Below are 13,473 nucleotides of genomic sequence, written 5' to 3' on the forward strand. Positions count from 1 at the left end.
GCTTCCTTACAGTCAAGAGAAATTTAGACTGTGAAAGTAGATCATTTTTTGGGAGTAAGCCAAGCCAGGAGTGCCAGGTCACTTGTTCCCCTGCTGTAATTTGTTGACACACATATACAGCTTTGGAGAAGACCAGGCTTGGCAACAGCAATTTGCAGCTCATAACCTGCAGATGCAGAGGTGCTCTGGATAACAGCTCTGTTTGCAGCATCAGCCAGGTTGCTTCCCCAGCTCTGCTGCTTCCAAACACCACGTGCAGCTCCAGGAAGTCCCCAGACCTCACCAACAAGGTCTGTTTTGGCCAAGGCTGAGCCTGTCTTGTAACATGAAATGACAGGACACACAAGTGTGTGCAGTGTCCCCTACAAACACTGGGCACACGGAGGGCACCGCTTGCCTCCCATCAAATAGCAAGTCATGACAGAGCATTTGCTCTCCATTTCCAACCCCAAAGAAATGCAGTTCCAAGGGAACAAAAACATTCACAGCCCCATGTCAAACTCAGCACACATGTTTTTGAAAAGTGTAGATGAGGATTCTTGGAGATGTTTAAATACCTCTTTTTTTTACATTTTCAGATGAGGTTCTCTTGAAAAATACCAAGATATGTTCAAAATGAGTGTTCAACTAGATCAAAATTATATTTCTAAGAATTTTTTCAGAGAACAGGGGTTATGTTGGTGAAATAATCCAAAACCCTACTTTATTACTAGGGGGGGAAAAAATTAAATTGACCACAAAATAAGTACTTACTTTTCCCCCCATTTTATTGAAAAGCACACACACAAAGTTTGAGTGTGAAAACTGAATTGAAAGGCAAATCCAAAACTGTTTAAACAAACATCAGCTTTTGATCAGCTCTTTCTAGCATCAATCTATAAGCTACTCTGCTGTCTTTGAATCCTACAAACTCTGCAATACCCAAAGAACTCCTAGGCAGGCATATATATTCTTGCAAAACCTGAACCCAAAACAGCAGCAGATTAATCCTCTTCATGCTTGAATCATCCCATAAATGTACAGATGCATCTGAAAAGCTAGATTCACTGCTGGAATTGTGGGACAAAGTTGCACAGGACAGCTTGGGAGGCTACATAAAATCTCACCATTTTCTGTGGACAAGCATTACCTCTCCAATCTCTGTTCCATGTAACCCTGTTTGGAGAAGGTGTGATTGTTCCTCTGTCCTCAAATGTATACAGCACTCAGCTGTATTTCTTCCAGACTGTTTGAGGCCATTAGAGCATTTAAAAATGCAGTTCCATTCCCAAGAAAATATTGTATGTTTGAGTTTGGATAATGCTCAGCAAACACAAAGGGAAGCACACATGTTTCCAGAGGAAGAAGCCTTACATCTACACAGCTGGATGCCTGTGGCACATCACTTATAACAGTCAGCCATGCTGCTCCTAGAGCTGCTTTTCACATATACTACAGGGTTAGATATATGGGACTTTTTTGGTTTTTCCACTGTTTTGACAGTCGTTCTGAAGCATTATCTAAGTTTAAAGGGCTGTTTTGCAAGTCAGTCAATTTGAAAGCAGATCCAAGACTAACAAAGCCAAGTCCTTGAAGGCACATTTTTCCAGCTGACACGCAAATACACCTTCTTTCCTCAGTCACCAATTAGAGCCATGTTGAATTCTAAGTCTGGCTCTGCCTTATGCTCACAAACTTCAAAAAGGCAGGTAAAGGCACAAAATTATTCCCTCTGAACCTTTGGCTAAATTGCTATTCCCCCCTCCCCTATGGTTTCTGGGGGTGCACTTAGTTCTTTTTGCTACAGATTACCATATTTTTTGTGACACTTCACATATCACTACTTTCACATACTTGAATAGTTCATTGAAATTAAAATAGAAATTGCAGTCATACCCTCAAAGAGTTAAAGAAGGCCATAATAAAGGAATCCTTTTTAAAAATCTTAGACTCAGTGACAGTTTGGACATATGCTCTCCAATTTTCCCATGTTACCTGAGGGGACAGCAGTTCACCAGATGTTAACCACCATGAGCGTCACACACACTACACTGGTATCACAGGACACACAGAAGGGTAACTCACAGACAGCTTCCTCAACTATTTTTGCTGTGCATCAGCGTGTATCCATCTTTATGATGATGCAAGCTGATGTCAAAACTGTAAGATACCTTACTAAGCGGTTGGAAAACCTTATTTAAGGCAAATAGGCAGAGCTTTTCCCTGGAAATCAGCTTATTGCCATTGGAAGACTTTGCACAGCAAGGATAATGCTGCACACAGTCTTTGTGTTTCTCTGTTTCAGGGTGAATAAATATGTACATACATAAATCAAGTTATATATACAGTTTATCTGCAATGCAGTCAAGAACTGTATCTGCAGTACCTAAGAAAACACTCAAACCAGCTTTGGGCAAGACAGCTCTACCCATATCAGTAAGACTGCAGATCCCTGGGATCCACCAGGGCCTGCACAAGCCCATTCAGGATCCCAAGTTTGCTCTCAATAGCTCAGATCATGCTTCAAAAGCATGGCTGCTTTCAGAGGGGAGCTTTACCACAGCTGTTGTTCTTCAGTCTACACAAGGATCAATTCTAGTCTGGACTGAAGTAAAAGTATGCTCCTACTAATCCCTTAAAATCTGCATCTTGCTTTTCCTCAGAGAAACTGCACACATTATCACAACATGATGCTAACGCCACAGTTGATCACTTGGACTGAAAAAACAGGAAACAGTTTAATAATTGTGCCTGAAAAATACTGGAGGACTTCTACATTCCTGTTCCTTATGAGCATATGGTCTAGCAAGATGATGCACATTCCTGCAGAACTGCTCAAAAAGCTCCCATATGTGCTGGTATTAGGGATAAAGCTACTGAAGAACCTCCCCTGAAAGCACACTGCCTCATATGACTGTCATATTTCATGGCGAGAAATTCTTGAATAGTATGCATAATTGAAAGCCAGGCTTTGCAATTGAAAAGAAAACAGGAGAACTGACTTGTGTCTAACTACTTTTTCTGAGGCAACCTTAAGCAATTTCTGTCCGTGAATTTATCACAAAACACATTTACAAGCAGCCAGAAGAATTCACATACAGAACGATTGTGAGATACATTTTATTCAAAGGAATCAGTGTCACAGATGGAAAATAACTTCTATGCCATATTATACAGGAGGAAGACCATCTGCAGGATGGACAAGATATTTGATGTATGGTCAGCAGCCTTTTCATCAGATAATAATTCCAGGATCCTACACACTGCCTTACTGTCTGAGCCAGCAGCATCACTGCACAGACCAGAGACAAGCATCTGCTGACCAGAGATGACGCTGCTCCTGTTTCCCAGGTCCTGACACCAGGACTAACATTTCAAGTCTAACTGCTTAAACATGATCCCTAAAGCATTCCAGCTTTTCACAGGATGCAGCAATTTACATTCAGCCTTCTGAGACATCATACAGCAAGCTTCATATAGAAAACGTTATGATCTTAAGGAATGCCATCAAAGCAATATACACCTCATATTATTCTTTCCAAGCAAATCTCTCATCTCAATATTAGTTTCTACCAGTGATAGAAGTGTCATGCTCTCAGTCACTCTCACTGTTCACCACTTCTCTTAATTCCATGATTTTGGCCTCCTAATTGCTTCTGATAATTCTCCTATTAAGATCAAAAACTTGAGACAGTCAAGCACATTTTGACACTGCCTTTGAGCTGTGCTGAAGAAAGATTTATTTGCAAAACCAAATCCAAAACTGCTTTTAGGGAAGAATTTTACAGAGTAGCTTCATCATCATCTTTTGTTGTGTTCAAACAGCTATTTCAGTAAAATTTTGTTTCATAAGTGTCTTACAAACATGCTCAGTAAATCATGCTAATTTGAAATTACAGCTAATAGAAGCCTTGAAATCATGGAAGGGGAAATGAGAATTGTGCATGTGACAACTTTAACTGTGCTAAGATCTAGACAGTAACAGAGGTCTTGTCCATCAATGCTCTAATTAAAAATACAACCAACAGGAAAACACTTATAACTCAACATGTTCAGTTTCACCCAATTTGATGATGTCTTCTATGGGATTCAGAATTCATTTCTCTATTTAAACAATATATTTCACAAATAATGCAATTCCAGAGATCCACAAACACAGCCAAGGACCAGTTATGAGAAGTTCAACAACAACTGCAGGTGTTTCTCCTCAGGTTTACTGCTATAAACCATTTCATTATCCTCAGTAACACCAAAAGCTGGAACTTTTAATAAAGGAAGAAAATGAGGCAAACCCAATAGCAATGTTACTGAATTATTCTGGCCTGAGATGGTGGTCAGATTTCCCATGAATAAAAGGATGCAGCTTACAACAGAGCACAATGCCCAGTGTTGAAAAGCAGTATGTGAAGAATAAGTTATCAGAAATTAGGGCCAAACCTACCTTTAGGTGATTTCAAGGCAAGTAGTAATTTAAATTTGAATTAGAATTATTTTAATATCACTGAATACAAAATCAGCCCTAGAAGATAAAAGGGCTTTGTTCAGGGCAACATTAATGCAGAGTATCTCTCTTCCTTCAAGGAATAAGAAAACTTATATAGTTTTTTATAAATTATGTTGTCCGCTTTAGTTCTTGTGGATTTTCACAGCATACATTAGTTTTGATGTTTTTTGGGCTTGTTGTCATTTCCCCCTTAACCATTTTCTCCTCCCTGGTACCTAATTAAGAATTTCCCTCAGATTATGTTGTAAATTAGATTTTTACTTGAGCCATTCTTAGCTATAAAAGAGGAATTAATCTGGGATTTTACCAACAGCTAATTTACATTTTGCCATCTTCAGAAGAGACACAGCCTGGAGGAGGCCACTGCATTGCTCATGATGCTCTTCTCAGAGCTCACCTAAAGGGCCCCGAAAGCTGCGGCCTCCACAAAAGAATTCACAGGGATGCTGTGGTGTGGGTGGAGATAGGAAGAAAACAAATCAGAAGAGCTTCTGATGATAAACTAACAAATGGTAGGTGTGACAGAGCATGGGCTTGTGAACTATTTGTTTTACAGGAGAACTATAATAAGTATATCCAATTCAGTAAAAAGCAGAGGGGACAAAAAGGCAAATTCTGAGAAACAAAGTCAGTTTTCCATGGTATATTTGATGTTTGGCAAGCAAACAATCCCAAGACAGCCTCTAAAAAGCAGAGAATTCCTCCTGCTGCATCTTTACTATAAGAAAAACATTTCTGTGGCCTGTTCTTCCCATAGTCACAAAAGTTATCCATTAGCAGGTCAAATTATTCTTCCAGGGAGAGGACAAGAAACAAAGCCACTTCCTCTGTTATGCATTACTAATTAGCTCCAACCTGGGGGGTTGAGGTTAGCATAGTTTGGCAATGCAGAAACCGTTCTGACAAAATATTCATTGAAGCAAGCTGTGCAAATGCTGCTGCCAGCCCACAGACAATGGCTCCATTGTTCTACAGAGCGTTGATTTGGGAGCAATCTCAGAGGATCCCCCAAGGAATAAAAGGTAACATTTTTGCAAATTCAGCTCACTTTCTCTGCTTTAAGGGTGGCTTTTCTTTTTAGGAAAAGATGTTAAGCTGTGCTTAGTGCCCAGGCTCTGTTATTGTAGGCAATTGCTGCTTTGCCAATTTACTGTATGCTAATTTCAATCCAACTACCTAATTCAATTAGATAAAGCAAAGAAACATGCCCTGGATTGTGTTCAAAAAGACGTGAATGAAGAATGAAGGTGAAAAACACGTGATGCTGAGTTATGGTATTAAGTACTTGGACATGCCTTGTGGAAAGCTCTACCCCCTTCCCCCTACTGCCATAACCCCAGTGCTTTCAACAGAGACCACGAGGCCAGGTCTGCATTGAGGCACACAAGAGTTTCTGCAGCACTGCAGGGGAGGTAGGGGGGCTGATACAGATCCCACACTGGAGAGCAACACCAAGAGTCTATTAGCAACCCAGAACGATGGGAATATTTCACATCCATAGTCTTTATTCTAACAAACCTAAAGAACTATGCCTTTTGGTATCACTAAGAAATAGTATTTGCAACTTTTGCCTTTCAGGCCCCAGCTGGCAGAGAAAAACCCACATTATTTCTTTAGCTGCCTCTCATCAATAATTTATTGGCATAGTAAATAGCACTATCCTTATCTGAACATCTTTATTCTACTGAAAGGGAACACTGTATCATTACAGTCTCAAAAGTAGAAAAGTTAGACCTACAAATTCTTCCAGAATGATGCAAGTTCATCTGCTCAACCCAGCAGCACAATATCTATTTTTATGCCAGACCTTAAAGAGATCCAGAATGAGCCACAAAGCAACCAGTCAAACCTCAGCAAGGCCATGAGCAGCATTCATTGGAGAGAAGGGAGGGAGAGGCGATATGGATGCACTGCAAACTACAACAGCGTACATGCAGTGTGTATTTGTTCACAAGGTTTTATGGTCAATCAACAAATCCCCTTCCAGCAATACTGCAGCCCTCAGCCCCTTCCCTTTGCTTCCAGTTTCATTCCCCTTACTCATCTTTTCTCCACCTGTTCTTCCAGGCTGCCTCTCTTCTTCTTTTACATATTTCCACAAAGTAAAACACACAGATGCTCAACAGTACAAATACAGAGATTCCCCCAGTTCCCACTTCACACTGGGTGAGTAACTTCTCGATAATTTTATGGTTTTGAGTAACTGAGTCTAGATCCCAGACCAGATGTATTGCCTGTCAGGTTCAAGTTCCCTGGAGTTTCCAGTCACAGGGCTGCTGGAACAGGTAATCCTACACAGGATAATCTGCAACATCTGACACAGCTGCCAAAGGGAATTGTATGCATCAGCCTCCTGAAGTTTCTCTGCTGTGATTCCTGATGAGCACAGAACTGCCTTCAGTCAGCTGAGCAATTTACACAGTGTAAAAGAGGGTAGAAAACTACATAAGGACAAAATCAATTCCATGCACACAAATATCCCATATGGTTAGGTTTGGACCAAAGAGTATTCTTCTCAAAGTGTCCCATCTATCACATCTAGCATGAAGCAGTTGTTTGCATTAATAATTATCATTCTAACAGGTATCAGGCTGCTGAGTCTTATTATTGTTTGTTTGTTTTAATCTAGGAACAGTATTCCGAAGTTTGACAATAATGTATAGATGGCACTGTTTAAATACTTGAACATATTTCTTCTCATGCTTTTACATCTATTCACAGAGGAAACAGAACCAGGTACTGTTCTGACTTCAGTATTTGTCTTGCATAAATACATGCACAAAAGTGAGTTTTTTAATTCACTCCTAGCTCTAGTGCTACCAGCCTCCACATTAGACTGCATTTACTTACATCAAACATTTCTCCCTTCAGTGGTGGGGAAATAACTACAAAGGCAAAACCCCCAGTAATGAGTAGGTCCTCCCAGCACATGCTGAAACAAGTGACTTCTATCTCCAAATTCTCCTCTTGTGAGTGGGATTAACAGCTCAGACCCCAAGTCTTACACTCACCATATATCCTATTTTACAAATAAATGCTTCCCCCTTTGGAATCAAGCCCCATGTTCCAACTCCATAGTGCAGTTAATTGGGGAAAAAAATAGAAGAAAGTAACATTGACTATGACTGACAATTTAATGTGGGATTACCACTTGTGGTGCTTATTCTGCTGTTATTCACAGGCTCAGATTTGGCTGAAAAGCAATTTTCCCAGAAGGTCCAAACATAAGAGGTCTCTTGAAGAGTCCTTTGAGCCATGACAAATGAAACACAGACTATTTCAGTCAAACCTACTTTTGGCTAACAAATTATTTTTGTTGAATTGCCCCAAAGTCTTATTCTAGAAGCAGTCTATGGTCCTAAAAAACCAAGCTGGAAATCCTTTTATCTGAAGGGGGTTTTCTAGCAATTACTTCCAAAATACATTCAGCCCTTCAAAACAGTCACATGAATTGTCTTTGAGAAAATAGCACTTTTAGACACCTACAATTGCCTGTACATTTCCTTGAAATTATTCAGCTGATTAATACATGGAGGTTACAGCAAGCACAACAGCTCTTCAGCTAATGTCCTTAGCTTGAAGGCTACACTAATTTTATGAAGCCTAATGTGGAGACCTTGTGCCCAAACAGTTTCCAACTTTCTTCTAGGTGGATCAGATGTTCCAATAAAATACATCATTTCAACCCATAAATTTTGTCTTTTATGCCAAAATAAGTGCAGGATGCCAGACCAATCAGTGTAAGGATTACCCAATTTATATTTTTAAATATGAAAATCAATACACTACAGATGCCAGATCTGCAAGTCAGAAGCATAATCATTTTAAACAGTAAGTGGGGGAAAAAATAGCTTCTAAGATGGTGTTACCAGCCTTTTGACACATTTCTAGCAAAGCAGCAACTTGAAAATATTAACCCTTAAACTATGAGGTACAGTTTGTTAAAAACCTGTGCTCCCTTTCATATCTCAGGTATTTAGTGTGTTTTTTTCCTACCCTGAATCTCCTCTTTTGTTGCTCCCCAGATCTGTTCTTCCAAAAGCAGAAATGCAAATGGGTGCAAGACAGCAGGCACACTGTTTCAAGTGTCAGAAGAGAACTTTGGTGTGAATAATGTTGAGGGCACCTGGGTTATAACAGACTCTCTCTGGTAACATGAGTTAAAGACAGAGGAAAACTAATAGCTGCAAATCTCAAAATAGATCTGAACAGCCAATGCTACAAAAAAACCCAATCCTTGGGATCTGCTTGTCATCATAACTCCCATTATCCTTATCAGTAATTCACCAGTACAGGGACCTTAAAGATAAAAATGCCCCATTAAGCAATATTAAACACACTGCTTATTGTGTGGCATCTGCAATGTCACAAGTTGGTTATACAGCTCCCCTGTGAACTGAGGCAGACTCAAGGCTGAGGCAACAGTTTTACCTACAGGTTACCCTGAAATTACCCCTCCAGCCTTCTGTCCTGCAACCTCTGCTCTACCAGATTAAAGAGGACTAAAAACTTTCACTGGAGACTGCCCTTACCTAAACACGTCTCAAGACACAGGCAGCAGGCACCTCACATGAGGTTGTTAGTACAGTGCAATAAACCCATCATCTTCCCATCCTTCACTGCCATGAGACCTCTCAGTGCTGAGGTAAGAAGGTTCAAATGAACTAACACTGATAGAGCAAGCGGGCCACACAGAAAGAAATGATAATCCCCGATACCTAATAATAGTTTCCAAAAAGTACTCTGCAGCTTTTGGGATGAGAAGGAAGAGAGAGAATAAACTAATGAAAAGCAATTATTTTGTGACTAGAAGAAGATCATTAGAACTCGAGACACTGAATGGGAGAAAACAATTGTTTTGCACTTTACCAGGGTTAAGGTGAGGGTTAGGATTACTGTTAGGGTTAAAGTCAAATACAGTATACCTCCAAGAACATTAGGGCTACAAAAGGCATGCCAAAACAATCTCAGCAGAGCATCAACATTGCTGCTCCTACAGATTTCTGATCTGGACCTGCCATGGTATTGGGTTTGGGCTAGGTTCAGGGTGAAGGTTGAGATTAGGATTAGGGTTTAGAGAGTTCAGTATTCTACAGCTCAGGGAGCACTGAGGCAGGAACCTGGTGCTGCAGGTTGGAACCCACAAGCTCCACAAATAGTTCCTTTGGTAGGCCTCCTGCAAGCTATCAGCACAATCTTTAACAGCACAGCTCGTGGGATGAACTAGAACACAACTTTTGCATTTATGTTATCACTCTATTTTGCTTTCCCAGCACCTTGCCATTTCACAGGAGCTTGTGGGCTTCACCCCTTTGGGGAGAGGGTGTGAACTCCAGCACATAATGTGAAATATTACTATTAAAAAACTGTGGGGCCGTATTCAAAATGGTAAAAACCCACACAAAGAATGACCTTGGGAGAATCACTCTGGTATGCCTATTCCAGCACCAGTGCTCTTGGACTTGTAGGCTCTCTGAATCTTTTAACCCTAACTGTGACACTAACCCTGGCCCAACCCCAACACCACCATCATGGTTGGTAGGATCAGAAAAATCCAGGAGCAGCAATGCTGATGCCCTGCCAGGATCGCCTTGGCATGCCCTTTCCTGCCCCAGTGTCCTTGGAGCTGTAGGATATTTGACTCTCTCAATCCTAACCCTATGCCTGACCACCACTATAACACTAGCCCAAACCCAGACCCATGGCTGGTGCAGATCAGAAAGCTGTAGGAGCAGCAGTGTTGGGGCCCTGCTGGGATCATTCTGGCATGCCTATTCCTGCCCCACCAGGAGTCAATTTGTGCTGCAGGCACTGGGTGCCTTGGAAATGCCACTCCTTGGTGTGTAAGAGGTGTGCATAAATAAAACCTGCTATGCTTTGAAGAGAAGCAGCAGGCAAAGCTGTTACAATACATGCTTAATTCACAGCAGTGATTGCACTACAACAGCACAAACTAAGGGAAGCCAGCAGGAGAAACCCCTACTCACAGACATTTCTAGAAATGTTTTGAAAAATTTGGTTCTATATATTGGTCTGGAAAATGTAGAGATGCTTAATTTTAATTACCATCAGGGCTGTGAGAGCATAGATGGATGCCTGTTAATTAAAGCTACCAGAGTTCTGTGTAAATTCAAAGAATAAAACAAATAAATATTAGCCTCACAAGAACATTCAAAGTAAAAGATGGCAATGAGTTTTGGAAGCACGGAAGGAAATTGTTGTCAGTGGAAAACAGCCAGCAAAGATGATAGAGCTCTACTAGCAGCTGACCATCACTAACAACGTTGTCTTATCAGGAAGCAACTTGTCAGGCAAATCTGCAGAATAGAGAGACTACCAAAAGCCAGGCAGGTATAATACAGGTATAGATCAATTTAGTCAGGTGTTGTCCGAAATCCAGTGGCACCAGAAGTAGTAATACAAATTGCCTCTTCTGAGGCAGGAACAGGAAATTAAAATTTTAAAAAAATCTAGTCAACATGCATGAAACCAGAATAAGCAACTAAAGATTACCTAGAAAGATCACTGCTATGTTTTCAGTAAAAAGGCTAAAATGGGAAAGCAGGGACAATGAAACATGGACAGTTAGATCAGTCCCCACTACCAATAGCCTCTGCTAAATTTTAACAACTGAGAGATCTATATCCTTTTATAGTTAATTTAGGCCTCCAGAAATGAAAGGTTCATAGCCCAGAATACTTAAGTGTGTCAAAAATATGAAACAGGGAATATTAAAGTGGGAAAACTTTTGCAGACACTACTGCATGATTTCTTTTTGACACTGAAAACAAGGACATCAGTTCTAAGGATGGATTCTTGCTAGAGTCAGTATCTGCAGTCATCAGTCTCCTAAAAGAGGTCAGCAAATAACCTGAGCTTGTAGTTACTTTCAATAAACACAAGCCTAAAATGAACCAAAATCATCACAATATCACACCTCCAACTTGGCAACAGACTGAAGATGTCACTCCACAAACTGCTCTGGGATACAATGTGTCAGCAGAGTGCCACAGCAGCCCCTCAGTTCTGTGGTTTTTGGTAGATTTAGCAAGAGATGATCATGCTGTTCACAGTACAACCCCAAGCAAAACCCTCCCTTCAACACTGTCTTTTTCTGAGCACAGGTGTGACAACTGCAACTGAGCTGTGTGAGAGGATCTGCTTCTGAAGAGAAATAAGCCAAAGAAAATATACAGAAATAGATGCATGAATGAAACAAGCTTCCATAAAAAGCCAACAGCAACAGACCAGTCTCGACAGGGACCATTAATCACTTCCTTAAAATACAAAACCTGGGTAGGTGGCAATAGTTTGTATGGTAAAGACAAATGATTTTCCAGGTGAGCAATCCTAGTTACAGGCAGCACAAGAAAAACAAGTAGAGTCACAAATAATATGGGTGATAATATACATAACTTCTAAAAATGACCTGTATGTTTATATTATGCAAAATATATGTTTATATTATTCATAATATAAATAAATGTATAAATAATATTCATTAATTAGTCTACAGATTCTAGCAAACTATTTAACAATAAGGAAGTGCCTCATCCTCCTCTACAGCATTTGTTTGGCTTTCTTCTCTACAAGAAACCAGCTATGGTAGGACTGAGATGTAATATCATGCCAGTGTCCTCAGAAGCATTAAAAAGCCCCAAAATATCAGCTGCAGCATCTTGAAATCTTACCACAGATCAACTATGCAAAACTAAGCTCAAGTATGGTTATTTTAAGTACAGAAACTCTTGAGGTACAGAAACAAGGCTGAGTAATCACATATAGAAAGTACTCTTAAGAAAAAAAAAAAAAGCATTGATACACAATGATGCAGTAATTTATTCCAGTAGCTCAAACATTATAGAGAGACCTTCAAAACCAGCATTGTTCCTACAATTGTCCCACAAACATCCTCTTCTGCTTGTGTTAAAACTTGTCTTCTGGAGAGAGAGGAAGATATCAGTAAAAGAAAGCATGAGACACTACAGATGGTAAAATTAATTTTAAAGAGAAATCACCTCCATCCTGGAAAGAGTATAAACACCTGACTGCAGCCTTCTCTTTAGCTAATGAGCTCTGCCAAGCAGGAGGGCAGGCTTGCAGAGGCAGAGCACAGTGCCACGGCCGTCCTGCTGTCCCTGGACCCCCCTGGCCAGGCACTGCACAGGGTAGGCTCATGCTAAATGCTTCTGCACAGCAGCCATTACTGCTCCTCCACGTCTCTGAACAGAGCTGAACTTTTGCATTTCATCTTAGCATCATATTTTTGAAATCTGAATGTAGAAAAGCAGCCAAATAACTTACAAAAAGTCAAACACCAGGAAGACTCAAAACCTGCTAATTTCTCCAGTATTAAAGCAGAATTTAAGAAATTTCCATACACAGCATTTGTAGATTGTTTTTTCTCAGCAGTTTTCAATAATGTATATACTGCTGTTACACAGTAAAGATTACTGCCTCCACACATTATTTGCCAAATAGTAATTATTCTGTCTTTTAAATTTCTTATAGAAATTATTTATAACTGCTTCATCCCATGACACTGCAGAGCTGTATAAGTCATCAGTTTCAGCTGCATCTTTGTCAAGCTATTTTGATTGTGCTCACAAATCTCAGGACTAAATGCTCCAAATAAAGGATTGGCACCTTATTTGTTCTCACCTTTGACTCAATCTGAAGCCCTGTTGAGGTTGACTTCCAAATTTCAACCATTAACATGGACAAAATATTCTATTATCCTGCCTTGTCATTCTCCCATGACCCGTTAAGCACTAACAAGTGGCAGAGCCCTGACAAACTCAGCTGTTACAGTGGCTGGGACAAGAACACCTCCAGGAGGTGCAACCTGGAAGATGTGGCTGCTTCAGTCCTGGGGGATGATTACATTTTAGTGAGTGCCTAACACAGTCCTTGAAGCAGGAGCTAATGACCACTTCAATGTGAATGCTCTAATTAGGAGGTTATAAAGCCAAGGTGTTCCTTGCCCACCC

This window comes from Vidua chalybeata, chromosome 10, assembly GCF_026979565.1.
Source record: "Vidua chalybeata isolate OUT-0048 chromosome 10, bVidCha1 merged haplotype, whole genome shotgun sequence".
Lineage (NCBI taxonomy): Eukaryota > Metazoa > Chordata > Aves > Passeriformes > Viduidae > Vidua > Vidua chalybeata.